This window comes from Giraffa tippelskirchi, chromosome 2 (genome assembly GCF_054371585.1).
Source record: "Giraffa tippelskirchi isolate mGirTip1 chromosome 2, T2T-mGirTip1v1.2.pri, whole genome shotgun sequence".
Taxonomy (NCBI): Eukaryota; Metazoa; Chordata; class Mammalia; order Artiodactyla; family Giraffidae; genus Giraffa; species Giraffa tippelskirchi.
In genome coordinates this window covers 152,022,586-152,036,862 of record NC_137276.1, presented here as the reverse complement: position 1 = coordinate 152,036,862, position 14,277 = coordinate 152,022,586, and the positions used below count along the sequence as shown (strand labels likewise).

Here is a 14,277-nt window from a genome sequence, read left to right as displayed (position 1 = left end):
CACATTCCGTGGGTGGCCCCTAGGATTTTCCACTATAGTTCGGGTGTCGGGTGCGAGGCTTAACAAGATCCGATCCAAGGGCTGCTGATTCAGAAACAGTTTTAGGTAGATACAGGTTAAGGAAATACATACGTCTTAGGAGACTTGTGGGAAACTCAGGTGTTTTTGTTGCCACGTCCTAAGGCAAAAGCTCATAACCAAGTTTTCAAAACCCTAGATTTTTGGGGACTAGGCTCAGAGATCTTTTCGTTTGACCCTTTGGTATACAATCGGGAAATATGAGGACCTGAGAATTGAAAGGGACTAGAACACTGGTAGCTAGACAGCGCAGGGAAACCAAATTTTTCTGTAAATTTGTTACTGGCACCTGTATTATCCTGGGTTGTTGTTGTTTAGTAGCTAAGTTATGTCCGACTCTGCGACCGCATGGACTGCACCATGCCAGGCTTTGTCCTCCACTGTCTCCTCGGAGTTTGCTCATATTCATGTCCATTGAGTTGGTGATGCTATCAAACCATCTTATCCTCTGCTGCCCTCTTCTCCTTTTGCCTTCAGTCTTTCAAGGCATAGAGTCTTTTCCAGTGAGTCCGCTCTTCCCAACAGGTGGTCAAAGGATTGGAGCTTCAGCATCAGTCCTTCCAATGAATATTCAGGATTTATTTCCTTTACGATTGACTGGTTTGATCTCCTTGCTGTCCAAGGGACTCTTCAGTAGTCTTCTCCAGCGCCACAATTTCAGCACCACCATCAAAAAACCTGATGCTGGGAAAGATTGAGGGCAGGAGGAGAAGGGGGCGACAGAGGATGAGATGACTGGATGGCATCACCGACTCAGTGGACACGCGTTTGGGTGAACTCCGGGAGTTGGTGATGAACAGGGAGGTCTAGTGTACTGCAGTCCATGGGGGTTGCAAAGAGTCAGACACAACTGAGTGACTAAATAACAATAGCCTTCTTTATGCTCCAGCGCTCACATTCTGTAGATGACTACTGGAAAAACCATAGCTTTGACTATACAGACCTTTGCTGGCAAAGATTACATTTTTATTTTAAACTCATGTGCAAATCAAAGTTATCACAAATCCCTGTTTTCTGAAGCAGATGCTCCAAAAGACATTATTTTGTCTTTTTGTTTCTGCAAATATTTTTTTTCAAAGTTGAGTGTATCTCCAAATTTTGAAACATTCAACTAGTTTTTGGTTTCTGATACAAGAATTACAACTTCTCTCTCTCCGTAAGGGCTTCCCTGATAGCTCAGTTGGTAAAGAATCTGCCTGCAACTCAGGAGATCCCGGTTCAATTCCTGTGTCAGGAACATCCACTGGAGAAGGGATACCCACTCCAATACTCTTGGGCTTCCCTTGCAGCTCAGCTCGTAAAGAATCCACCCGCAATACGGGAGACCTGGGTTTGATCCCTGGGTTGGGAAGATCCCCTGGAAAAGGGAACAGCTACCCACTCCAGTATTCTGGCCTGGAGAATTCCATGGACTGTATAGTCCATGAGGTCGCAAAGAGTCGGACAGGACAGAGCAACTTTCACTTTCTTTCTCTTCCTACTTTAGGAATACAGTCAAGACTTTGCGACTTTCACCTTCTTTCTCTTCTTTATGAATACAGTCAAGTCTTTATGAAATAAGAGGACGTGCATATTCCAGTGATTGGAGGTGTAAATATTGGTAATATGGAAGGCTTGTGTCCAGGCCTTTTAAACATGATTTTTAGTCCTCTTTTCCATCTGTTATTAAAAATGAAATTACCTATCATTTATTGAGTTTCCTTCTAAGCTGAAAACAGAGTGCTAAGCACTTTACATATATCCTTTAATCTTCATAATAACCCAGCAAGAAAGTGCTATCCCATTTTACAGGTGAAGAAGTTAAGCCATGGAGAGGATAAGGATTTAGCACTGGTCACTCAGTTATTGTTTTTTCAAAATTAAAATGTTTTTAAAATATGTATGTGTTTGATTGCATTGGGTCTTAGTTGCAGCACACAGGATCTTCACTGAGACATGCAGGATCTTTCGTTATGGAGCATGATTCTCTAGCTATGTCACATGGGCTTATTTCTCTTCGGCCTGTGGGATCTTAGTTCCTCAACCAGGGATTGAACTTGTGTCCTCTGTATTGCAAGGCAAATTCTTAACCACTGGACCACCAAGGAAGTTCTCCCAATTTTTTAAAATTATTACTTTTTATTGGAGTTTGGTTGGTTTACAATGTTTAGTTTCTGCTGCACAGCAAAGTGAATCAGTTATATGTATACACATATCCCCTCTTTCTTGGATTTCCTTCCCATTTAGGTATTCACAGAGGATAGAGTAGAGTTCCCTCTGCTATACAGTAGATTCTAATTAGTTATCTGTTTTATACAATACATAGTAGTGTATATGTGTCAATCCTCACAATTCATCCCATCCTCCTTTCCCCCTTGGTATCCATAAGTTTGTTCTCTACATCTGTGTCTCTATTTCTGCTTTGCAAATAAGTTCATCTGTACTATTTTTCTAGATTCTACATATGCTTGATATTATACAGTATTTGTCTTTCTCTTTCTGACTTAACTTCATTCTGTATGACAATTTAGGCCTATCCACGTCTCTGCCAATGGCACAGTTTCATTCCTTTTTATGGCTGAGGTCACTCAGTTATTATGTGTTGAGGCTGGCATTCACACATTTAAAAATAATTATATAAATATAGGTACACAATTGTCTTTCTAAAAAGTGTATTTACAAAGTTAAATATTTTAAATCTAGTAGTGCAACAGTAGTTCTGTCTCCCATCCTTCCTCAGTTCTGATTTTCCATAGGTAACCAGTTTCAACTATTTGACCTATTCTGATATTTACATTTATCTTTCCATATGAAAGTGAAAGTGTTAGTTGCTCAGTCATGTCTGACTCTTTGCAACCCGATGGACTGCAGCCAGGCTTCTCTGTCCATGGAATTCTCCAGGCAAGAATACGGTAGTGGGTAGCTGTTCCCTTCTCCAGGAGAGCTTCCTGATCCAGGGATCGAACCCAGGTCTCCTACATTGCAGGCAGATTCTTTACTGTCTGAGCCACCAGGGAATGACATGTGGCTATTTCCTATTAAGGGAGCTGTCATCCCAGTCCCCTATCCTTCCAATATCATAAATTTATGGTTAAATAATTATTTAATGTTTATGTTATAAGACTATGTATTTATTATTGAATGATAAGATAAACAGTATACAACTTACTTTCTTGGACGGCTTTTCATTTTTCCTTGGGTAGGCAGGCAACTAAGCACCTGTGGGGCCTCACTGCTGTCACAAAGCTCCAACTCCCTGGGAGCACATTTAGGGTTCTCCCTGATGCACCTTCAGGCCCCACTCTGCAGCCTGAACACCAGCCTCAGTGAACTTCCCACAGGACTCTTGCCCAAAGAGCTCTTGCTGTCTGTCTCCAGACCATTCCCATCTGTATCCTGCTCCCTAGGCCTCTTATGCTCTCTCCTCTCTTTCACCCCCTTTACTAGGCTAGCTCCTGCTTTTCCTCCCAGGAGTCAGCGTGTGGGTCCTCTCTCGGAAACCCTCCATTCCTCCTCATTGCCCTCTGGGCTAAATATCTCCCCTCGTCTTCCCACAGCCGCTGGTCCTTACCTCTTTCCCAGCAGTTATCATACTGATTGTGTGACATCACCCTAATGCAGGAGTTAAGGGCTCTTATTCTCTGTGCACCTGAAAATCTGTGTGCTGCTTACAGTCAGCCCTCCACATATCTCTGTAATCTGTATCCCTGCTCCCATATCCATAGATTCAACCAACCCTGGATGGTGTAGTACTGCAGTGTTTACCACTGCAAAAACAAAAAAAAATCTGCATATAAATGGATCTTTGCAGTTCAAACCCTTGTTGTTTAAGGTCAACTGTTTTTACATGCCTTTCCCAACTGAGTACCCTCTCAAATTCCTGAAGTCAGGGATGATGGCTTATTCATTTTGTGTTGTAGTATACCTAGTAGATGTTCAGTATATATCTTTTAACTAGTGGATGGATCTCTACTTCTTAGGTTAAGGGAACTTGAGAGGGGAAAAAAAGTGCCTCGAGACCACTTGGGATCCACTTGAATTGGTTTGCACAGTGAGGTCCTCAGATTCTCTTGGGGCAGATGGCTGCGAGTTGATCAGTCACTGAGAGTGGAAGGGAGCGAGGGGACTCACAGGACAGCAGCCCCAAGAGACAGGCTATTGGTGGATGGGGAGCTCCTCAGGCAACCCCCAGAATAGAGGTGGTTCCAAGACTGGTAGAGGGCCCTGGGATCTATGTCTACCCTACAAATCAATGAGCACCACCACTGGTGGCCTTGTCCTCAGGTGGGGCTGGAATAGAAGCAGAGCTGTTAAGTCCAGGGTAATCTGTTGAAACTGATTGTTACATGAGTTATTAATTTTTATTTAAAAATTTTTAAAAATTTATGGCACATGCGATCTTAAGTTCCCCAACTAGGGATTGCATCCATGCCCCTTCAGTGGAATCGTGGAGCCCTAATCACTGGACCACCAGGGAAGTCCCATAACACGATATATTTTATGCAGTGTTTACAGTCCAGGTCAGCTTAGTCATTTGAAGGAGGCAGCTACTCAGAGTGAGGGGAATCAGACAGTTTTCAGAACTGTTTCCTCTCCTTCCAGAGATATAGCATACTGCTCTCTATTCTGTCTTCTTGCACATCCCACATGGAAGCCCATGTTTTACTCTCCAGAGCATTCATGACAGCCTCTATGATTTGAAGGTGACCAAGCATCCAGAGTTCCTCCAGCCATTCTTTATTGCACTCCAGCCTGCTCCTCTTCCCCATGCAGATGATGGTTGGAAGGTAGTAAGTCATCATTCCCTAAACATACCACACGCTTCCAGACCACCCTGCCTCTGCTTTAGGTCCCTTGCACTTGAAGTCTCTCCATCTCTAATTCTAGGAGAAATATTGGTTGTCCTTTAAGGTTTATCTCTGATGCCAACTGTTCTGATCCTCTCCTCTCTTCCTCACCTGTTGTGAAATTGTGCACACCTCCCGCATCTTTTATAATATGACACTAGCACTGTATTTATACCCAGCCCTTGAATGCAACTGGATTCTTCAACCAGCTCTGAGCTTAGCACATTTGTGCCACTCCTGCAATAAAAGCCTCAGCTGCAAAGCACTGAAGAGTGGAGATTTTACAAAGAGGTTTTACAAAGAAGGTTTCACAAAGAGAGAATACATGGCATCTCACACCACACAGCTCCATAACAATTCCCCTTACACATCTCTGCAGTCTCACCTGGGCTCCTCCTCAGTACCAGCTACTTCTCTTTTCCACCTCATACCCTCTCTCTGGGCCTTTCTCCAGCCACAATCTTGGGGTTTCTCCCTCTCCATGATCTCTATCGCCTTCCTCCTAGACAATCCCCTTAAGCCCTCTGCCTCCATCTTTTTTTCAGTAATTTGCATTATTCACACTCATCACCTTTCAAACAACAGAGTTCCCTTCTTCAGAAGACAGAGACTACCATAAATAACAAAGTATCTCAGTATGCCCCACCCCTACCCTGTTTTCCTCCAGAGGCATATTTAACACCTCAGCTAGTCTGTTACACAATACCTCCTCAGAGTGCTGAGTGAAGACATGAGTGAACACAATACACGATTTGTTCATGGCACCTAAGCCTCTGCAGTCTTGAGGCCCACCCCTCTCCCTTTTCTGGTAAGAAGAGACGTGATTCATCTCTGCAGCTCTTTTGGATGCAGGGGTCTGACTCTCTCTGGCTCTACAGTTACCAGGAAGTGTTGTCCCACTCTGGCCGAGACAGCCATAGAGCCCACTAGGCCAGTTAAACCTTAGGGTCAAACATAGTAGCATTAGGATTTAACCAGGGAGACATGATTGGAAAATTTTCCATTTTGAGATCCGGGAAAAGAGGTGAGTTTTCTGTCACCTGTAAAGTCAGCTCCCTACCCCCTCTCCTGAGTTTTTCCTTTTGAAATGAGTGTTTCTTCTGGGAGTGGGGTGGGAGGGTGACAATCCTTGCTTTCTTCTTGAAACCATCTTTCACAGGTTGGAGTCAATGGGGTGCCAGAAACTGTTACCTAGGTGGCCTTGGATCCTGTTTGTGACCAAGCCTGCCACAGCAGATGCAGGTAAGGATGACTGGTTATCACCGTGAGCCCTGGGCTCTGTCTGACTTCAGGAGACTGGGGCATACTTACATCTACCTGGCACAGGGTGCCGGTCCCTGCTTGTTTCCGCCTCAAATGGCAATCCACTCCAGTTCTCTTGCCTGGAGAATCCCATGGACAGAGGAGCCTCTAGGTTACAGTCCATGCGGTCACAAAGAGTCGGACATGACTGAGCGACTTCACTTTTTTTTCAAGGACATCTGATTTCACCCCCTCTCTTCTTCCTTGATTACTTTCTCAGTTATGAGAATGTGGGTGGGCCCTCTGGTCTCTGAAGAAACGTGATGTTTTGGAAACGACTTCTGCCCTGACTGCTCTAGGTAGGCCTGATTTGCCAAAGGACACCTCATAGCACCTTGTCACATGACTTGCTGCAAAACCCTCTCAGGTATCAACACATATGGAAAGTGTCTTCTCCTGCTTCTGGTGTCTGCCAGTTTTAAACAATGACCATAACCCCACTTCTAGTGCTGCTCAGCATCTTGTCTTCAGTCATAGGTAGCTGTGAGTCCATATGGAATTCCTAATGCTGGTCCCAGCAGACTTTGCCTCCATCTCCAGTTTCTTGCCGCCCCGTGACATTTAAGAGGCATGTACTAACTCCAACTTGATCTTCCTCTGCTGTCTCTGGCACTGTCCTTCCAAATGCCTGCAGTTTCTGACAGTGTGTCTTGTCCATCTTTGGTTCCCTTTTGCTTGATGGGCAGCCTTCCAGAAATCTTTCAGCAGGTATAAACAGGGATGGACCTGACCATGAATATCTGCAGTAGACGTCTCCTGTTCTTGAGAGACTCCATCCAGTTTCTTAAGAAACTGTGTTGGCTGAGGCTGGCACACCTGTCTCCAACCCAAGAATTCTCAGTTTAGTAAGTGTGCCTGTCACTGTGCTCATTTTAGGCTCTGTCAGAAGCATCTGTTGTGAACAATGCAACCTCCCCAAAACCTGAATGCAGATTCCAGAGCAGTTCCCACACACTGCTAGTCCAGGACCACCCTAATTTGTGCTATATCATTTTTCACTCCCTTACATAGCTTAGCACTTTGACAGTCATATTCTCTGTCTCCCTATAAAGACTTTAAATCTCAGGTATTTCCACTGGGGCTTTAGACTTGAAGAGTCTAGTTTCAAAATTTAGCTTTGTTTCTTACCAGTATATATCCTTGAGCAAATTACTTCATCTTCCTCAGTTTTCTCATCTGTAAAAAAATGAGGATAAAAATACCTACCTCATAGAATTGTTACGAAGACAAAGTGAGAGAAAAAAATACAGTTCCTGGAATATAATAAGTGCTGAACAGCAACCAAAATTATTACTATTATTATTACTGTCCCTTCCTCCACCAATTCTAGCTATGTCCTCAATGCCTTGTCCTGTGCTTTAGGTAGGCAAAAGAAGGAAAGCAAGGAAGAGTGAAAGAACTTATGACCTCTATAATCTAGATTTGATAAATAAACCTGAAGAAATGAAGTGATTTAGAAAACCCAGAACCAAAAACCAGACTTTCTGAACACTCACCAGGGTCCTGTCCTCTAACTTGTTTTGTCTGGGCATTTATAATATTTAAAAAAGAAAGAGATTGCCCTTAAGATGTAGAAAAGCGGTTTTCCTCTGGTCATACAATATCCACACTCAAAGACGACTGAGCTTAAACCATGAGTACCTTTGAGTTGCAGACCAAGGGACTAGGAGTAGGGGTTGAGGGAGACCTTTTTGTTTCTGTCAGTAAGCTTTTTTTTTTTTTAATTGTTTATTTATTTTTTGCTATGCTGGGTCTTTGTTGCTGCATGGGCTTTTCTCTAGCTGCAGTGCACCGGCTTTTCATTGAGGTGGCTTCTCGTTGCAGAGCAAGGAGTCTAGGGCATGCGGACTTCCGTAGTTATGGCACCTGGTCTCAGTAGTCATGGCTCCCAGGCATTAGAGCACAGGCTCAATAGTTGTAGCACATGAACTTCATTGCTCTGCAGCATGTGGGATCTTTCTGCATCAAGAGTTGAACCGTGTCTCCTGCATTGGCAGGTGGGTTCTGTACCACTGTGCCACCAGGGAAGCCCCTAAATAAGCTTTTGACATTAAAAGACAAATAAACAACTATGCACATATATACACATTTCAAATTAAAAAAAAAAGTTTTAAAAAGCCTTTCCCTAACTGATGAGATTAAACTAAGCACCCTGCTAACTGTTGTGCAATCTCCTTTGCTTCCAGCCCCAGATCTCTCTGTAACTGGCCTAGAAAACAGTGAGGGCTCCCGGGTCACCAGCACACAGGGACAGATACTCTGACCCTGTTTATGACAGCATCGCAAACACATACTTAACATATTTTGGAAAGGCTGCCTGCTTCTATTACTGGTACATGAAAGTTTTGCTCCGGTAGCAAATCTCTAAATTTAGGTGCTTTTCAGGATGAACTCTGAATGATCTTTGTCCCCAACACTAGTAAGGAATTGGAGGGCACCTTGCTTTTTATTTATTAATTTAAATACCAGAGGTGATGTTTTATACTGTGAAACGTTTGAAGATTGCCATATTAATGGAAAATATAACAAACAAACACAAGGAAGTATCTATGATTTCTCCTTTAGGTTTCTCATAAAAATTTAACCTTGGGTTCCTTTTATTTCCTTGAGTGTGCAAATCATTATTATATTAGAGTAATACATTGTACAGGAGACAGGGATCAAGACCATCCCCGTGGAAAAGAAATGCAAAAAAGCAAAATGGCTGTCTGAGGAGGCCTTACAGATAGCTGGGAAAAGAAGAGAAGCGAAAAGCAAAGGAGAAAAGGAAAGATATTCCCATCTGAATGCAGAGTTCCAAAGAATAGCAAGGAGAGATAAGAAAGCCTTCCTCAGCGATCAGTGCAAAGAAATAGAGGAAAACAACAGAATAGGAAAGACTAGAGATCTCTTCAAGAAAATTAGAGATACCAAAGGAACATTTCATGCAAAGACAGGCTCGATAAAGGACAGAAATGGTATGGACCTAACAGAAGCAGAAGATATTAAGAAGAGGTGGCAAGAATACACAGAAGAACTGTACAAAAAAGATCTTCACGACCCAGATAATCACGATGGTGTGATCACTCACCTAGAGCCAGACATCCTGGAGTGTGAAGTCAAGTGGGCCTTAGAAAGCATCACTACGAACAAAGCTAGTGGAGGTGATGGAATTCCAGTTGAGCTATTTCAAATCCTCAGAGGTGATGCTGTGAAAGTGCTGCACTCAATATGCCAGCAAATCTGGAAAACTCAGCAATGGCCACAGGACTGGAAAAGGTCAGTTTTCATCCCAATCCCAAAGAAAGACAAATGCCAGAGAATGCTCAAACTACCGCACAATTGCACTCATCTCACATGCTAGTAAAGTAATGCTCAAAATTCTCCAAGCCAGGCTTCAGCAATACGTGAACCGTGAACTTCAAGATGTTCAAGCTGGTTTTAGAAAAGGCAGAGGAACCAGAGATCAAATTGCCAACATCCGCTGGATCATTGAAAAAGCAAGAGAGTTCCAGAAAAACATCTATTTCTGCTTTATTGACTATGCCAAAGCCTTTGACTATTGTGGATCACAATAAACTGTGGAAAATTCTGAAAGAGATGGGAATACCAGACCATCTGACCTGCCTCTTGAGAAACCTGTATGCAGGTCAGAAAGCAACAGTTGGAACTGGACATGGAACAACAGACTGGTTACAAATAGGAAAAGGAGTTACGTCAAGGCTGTATATTGTCACCCTGCTTATTTAGCTTATATGCAGAGTACATCATGAGAAATGCTGGGCTGGAAGAAACACAGCTGGAATCAAGATTTCTTGGAGAAATATCAATAACCTCAGATATGCAGATGACACCACCCTTATGGCAGAAAACGAAGAACTAAAGAGCCTCTTGATGAAAGTGAAAAAAGAGAGTAAAAAAGTTGGCTTAAAGCTCAACGTTCAGAAAACTAAGATCATGGCATCTGGTCCCATCACTTCACGGGAAATAGATGGGGAAACAGTGGAAACAGTGTCAGACTTTATTTTTTTGGGCTCCAAAATCACTGCTGATGATGATTGCAGCCGTGAAATTAAAAGACACTTACTCCTTGGAAGGAAGGTTATGACCAACCTAGACAGCATATTTAAAAGCAGAGACATTACTTTGCCAACAAAGGTCCGTCTAGTCAAGGCTATGGTTTTTCCAGTGGTCATGTATGGATGTGAGAGCTGGACGGTGAAGAAAGCTGAGCACTGCAGAATTGATGCTTTTGAACTGTGGTGTTGGAGAAGACTCTTGAGAGTCCCTTGGACTGCAGGGAGATCCAACCAGTCCATCCTAAAGGAGATCAGTCCTGGGTGTTCATTGGAAGGACTGATGTTGAAGTTGAAACTCCAATACTTTGGCCACCTGATGCGAAGAGTTGACTCATTGGAAAAGACCCTGATGCTGGGAAGGATTGGGGGCAGGAGGAAAAGGGGATGACAGAGGATGAGATGGTTGGATGGCATCACCGACTCGATGGACATGGGTTTGGGTAGACTCTGGGAGTTGGTGATGGACAGGGAGGCCTGGCGTGCTGCGCTTCATGGGGTCGCAAAGAGTCGGACACTACTGAGCGACTGAACTGAACTGAACTGAATACATCATAATAGTACTTTGCACACTCAAGTGAAATAAAAACAAATCCAAGGTAAAAATTCTTATCCTGGTAACTATGGAGGTGATTAGAATGAATCCAATTTAGGAATTTATTTCTTGTATGCTTAGTTCAAGATGCTTAAATGTTGTCATTTTAATTGAAGAAAAGACAATTTGACTAATGAGAGAAATTTAAAGAATGCTGAATTTAATGGAGAATCAACTGCTTGAGAGATTGACCCCAACAAAATATTTTTTTGTTTGTACAGTCAAAGGTATTTTTTGTGTGTGTGCAGTACAAGGTATTTTTATATTCATTTTAAGATTTTTACTGGGGTTTACTTGACAGTATAGTTTGATGATTTGATGTACATATATGTTGTGAAATGGTTACCCCAATCAAGCTAATTAACATATCTATCACCTCAGACAGTCACTGGTTTCTTTTTTTCACAGAAGTTTTTTCTTAAACATATAATATATTCTAAGACAACACTTCATTCTAGCTACAGGTGGCAACGGTTATGGCAGGGAATCCAAATGTTTAAACAGGAATAGAATTAAAGCTCATCCTCGCCTCAGGCACATGAAACAACTTACTTTTTGCCAGAGTTCTAAATTCCACCTGTGATCTGGGGGCCTTTCCCTGCGGTTTTGCTTTTAACTCTCCAAGTTTCTTCTACTCCTCTTTTCGCTTGAACACCTTATCTTCCTTGTCCATCTCCTTGGCCTGCTTGGGCTGCTTCAGGGGCTTCTTATCACCTTTGCAGCTGCACATGGTGCCTGCCACCCATTTCCCAGCTTCTTTTCCTGTTCTTAAGTGGTGAGAAGGGGCTTCCCAGGTGGGAAGGGGAAGGTATATAAATGACTATTAATTCCCAGGTGGCTCAGTAGTAAAGAATCCACCTGCCAAGGCAGAAGACAGCAGGAGATGTGGGTTAGATCTCTGGATTGGGAAGATTTCCCCTGGAGAAGGAAATGGCAACCTACTCCAGTATTCTTGCCTGGAGAATCCCATGGACAGAGGAGCCTGGAGGGCTACAGTCCATGAGATTGTAAGAGTCAGGCACAACAACAACAATAGAAGCAGAGAACAGAATGGTTCTGATAGGAGCTGGGTTTGGAAGGTGGCAGAATGGAAAGATGTGGAACAAAGGAGGGAAAGTTTCAGCTATGCAAGGTGAGTAAGTACTAGAGATCTAACATGTGACAACATGAATATAATTAACAATATTTTACTGTATACCTGAAGTTTGTTAAAAGTGTAGATGTTAAGTGTTCTCACCACATGTGCTTGCATGCTGCATGCTCAGTCATGTCTGACTCTTTGTAGCCCTCCAGGCTCTTCTCTCCATGAGATTTTCCAGGCAAGAATATTGGAGTGGGTTGCCATTTCCTTCTCCAGAGGATCTTCTCAACCTAGGGATTGAACCCACATCTCCTGCGTCTCCTGCATTAGCAGGTGGATTCTTTACGGCTAATCCTCCAGGGAAGCCCTCTCTGCTTCTGCTGCTGCTGCAGCTAAGTCGCTTCAGTTGTGTCTGACTCTGTGCAACCCCATAGATGGCAGCCCACCAGGCTCCCTCATCCCTGGGATTCTCCAGGCAAGAATACTGGAGTGGGTTGCCATTTCCTTCTCCAATGCATGAAAGTGAAAAGTGAAAGTGAAGTCGCTCAGTCATGTCTGACTCTTCGCGACCCCATGGACTGCAGCCCACCAGGCTCCTCCGTCCATGGGATTCTCCAGGCAAGAGTACTGGAGTGGGGTGCCATTGCCTTCTCCATCTCTGCTTCTAGTTTCAACATTTTTTAGATTCCACACACAAGTGATGTCATTAGGTATTTATCATTTTGTGTTTGGCTTATTTTCACTAGTGTAATGTCCTTTACGTGCATCCATGTTGTTGCGCGTAGCAAGATTTCCTTCCTTTTTAAGGCTGAATAATATTCCAATTCATGTATATACCCAACAGTGTTTGTTTATGGAGAGTCAAGAAGGTAACTTTGGATTCAGATGGACTGGGTTCAGATCCTAACTTTGCTACCACTGACACAGTGATAGTGGATGGTTTATTTAACTGCTCTGATGTTCAGCTTCTTTGTATGAAATGTAATAATACCGTCTTCCTATAAGAATTAAATGACTGCTTCTGGTAAGCGCACATAGACCCCAACAAACAGTTAAGTATTATTCAGTCAGGACATAACGGTAGATATTATTTTGTAAAATGTAACGATAATTACTGTTATGACAGGACATGATGATGCATTGACAAATCGTCACAAAGAAGATCCTTCCTGTTGCACAAGAAACAACATGGGGTAATGGAAAAAATACACAGAAAAAAGAGGAGTCCTAGGGAGCCCTGCCATAACTTACTCAGTCACACTGGACACCTCACCTAATATCCTGGGGTCTCGGTTTCCTCATCTGTAAAAGGAGCACTGTGCTTTGCACCCATGAAAGTGTTTGGCTAAAGTATTTCTAGAGGCCTGTCTAGTTTTAGAAGTACAGGAAAAAAATTGTGTGTTTTTTTGATTGAAAGGACTTCAGTGGAAAAGTTCTTTTGTTTCAACAAGCACCCAAATCAGGACATTCCTGGGGGCACATAGAACTCTTTAGGAAAGAGCTGGGTGGATATAAGAGGTCACGAATGACCAGAAATCGTGTTCCAGCTCTGAGAGTGAAAAACCTACTTGATAGGGTAATGGGATTTGGGGAGGACGCAGCTGCTTCCTTTGGGATCAAACTGAACTCGGGTCCTTGCCTGAACCTTTAAAACAACTCTCCCACACCCTCCCCAAAGCCTTTCCCAGCTGAATCCCTGGATCAGTGCCACCCACCCCTGTAGCCCCACAACTCCTCCCTCCAAGTCACCCCACTCCTGTGCCTCACCTTAGTTTGCCCTGCTCCCAGCCCTTCTTATGAAACTCATTGCTTCCCCAAATTTAACCCCAGCTCTTCCTATTTTTAGTTCTCGACTCAGGGACTTCTGGGAGTACATAATCACATGCCCTAGGGAATTATGACAGTACTGGCTCTCACTCTCCCTCTTACCTTCTCATGATTAATCCCTTGCTCATGATTAATCCCTTGCTTTAAAAAGAAGAAATAAGTAGTTTTTAAAGTTCATTTCCTCTAAATTTTAAAGTATTATGTGCCAAATGTAGAAAACTTTATAGGGATAAGGAAGAAATTGGATATCATTTATAATCTTTCAACCCAAAGAGAACTATGTGCTAGCAATATATTTCCAATCTTTTTTTTCTTTGTATCTGCATAGTGTATCTATAGCTATTTATTGGAGAAGGAAATGACAACCCACTCCAGTATTCTTGCCTAGAGAATTCCATGGACAGAGGAGCCTGGTGGGCTATAGCCCTTGGGGTCACAAAGAGTTGGACATGAGTGACTAGCACTTTCTTACTTTCTAAAGCTATTTATACATATTTTTGCATATTTAATACT

At 43.0% G+C, this 14,277-nt stretch overlaps 1 protein-coding gene across 8 annotated transcripts in view; it reads left to right on the top strand.

Annotated features, from left to right (window-relative positions):
* Window positions 1-5,570: 5,570 nt before the first annotated feature.
* Window positions 5,571-14,277, top strand: part of KLHL6 (kelch like family member 6) — a 113,532-nt gene continuing 104,825 nt past the window's right edge. For 5 of the 8 annotated variants that reach the window (XR_014077184.1, XM_081571182.1, XM_081571185.1 and 2 more), the window contains exons 1-2: window positions 5,571-5,928; window positions 6,064-6,146. The gene's annotated coding sequence lies outside the window, so the exon portion shown is untranslated. The remainder of the gene's footprint in view (window positions 5,929-6,063; window positions 6,147-14,277) is intronic. The other 3 variants (XM_081571181.1, XM_081571183.1, XM_081571186.1) reach the window with 3 other exon arrangements.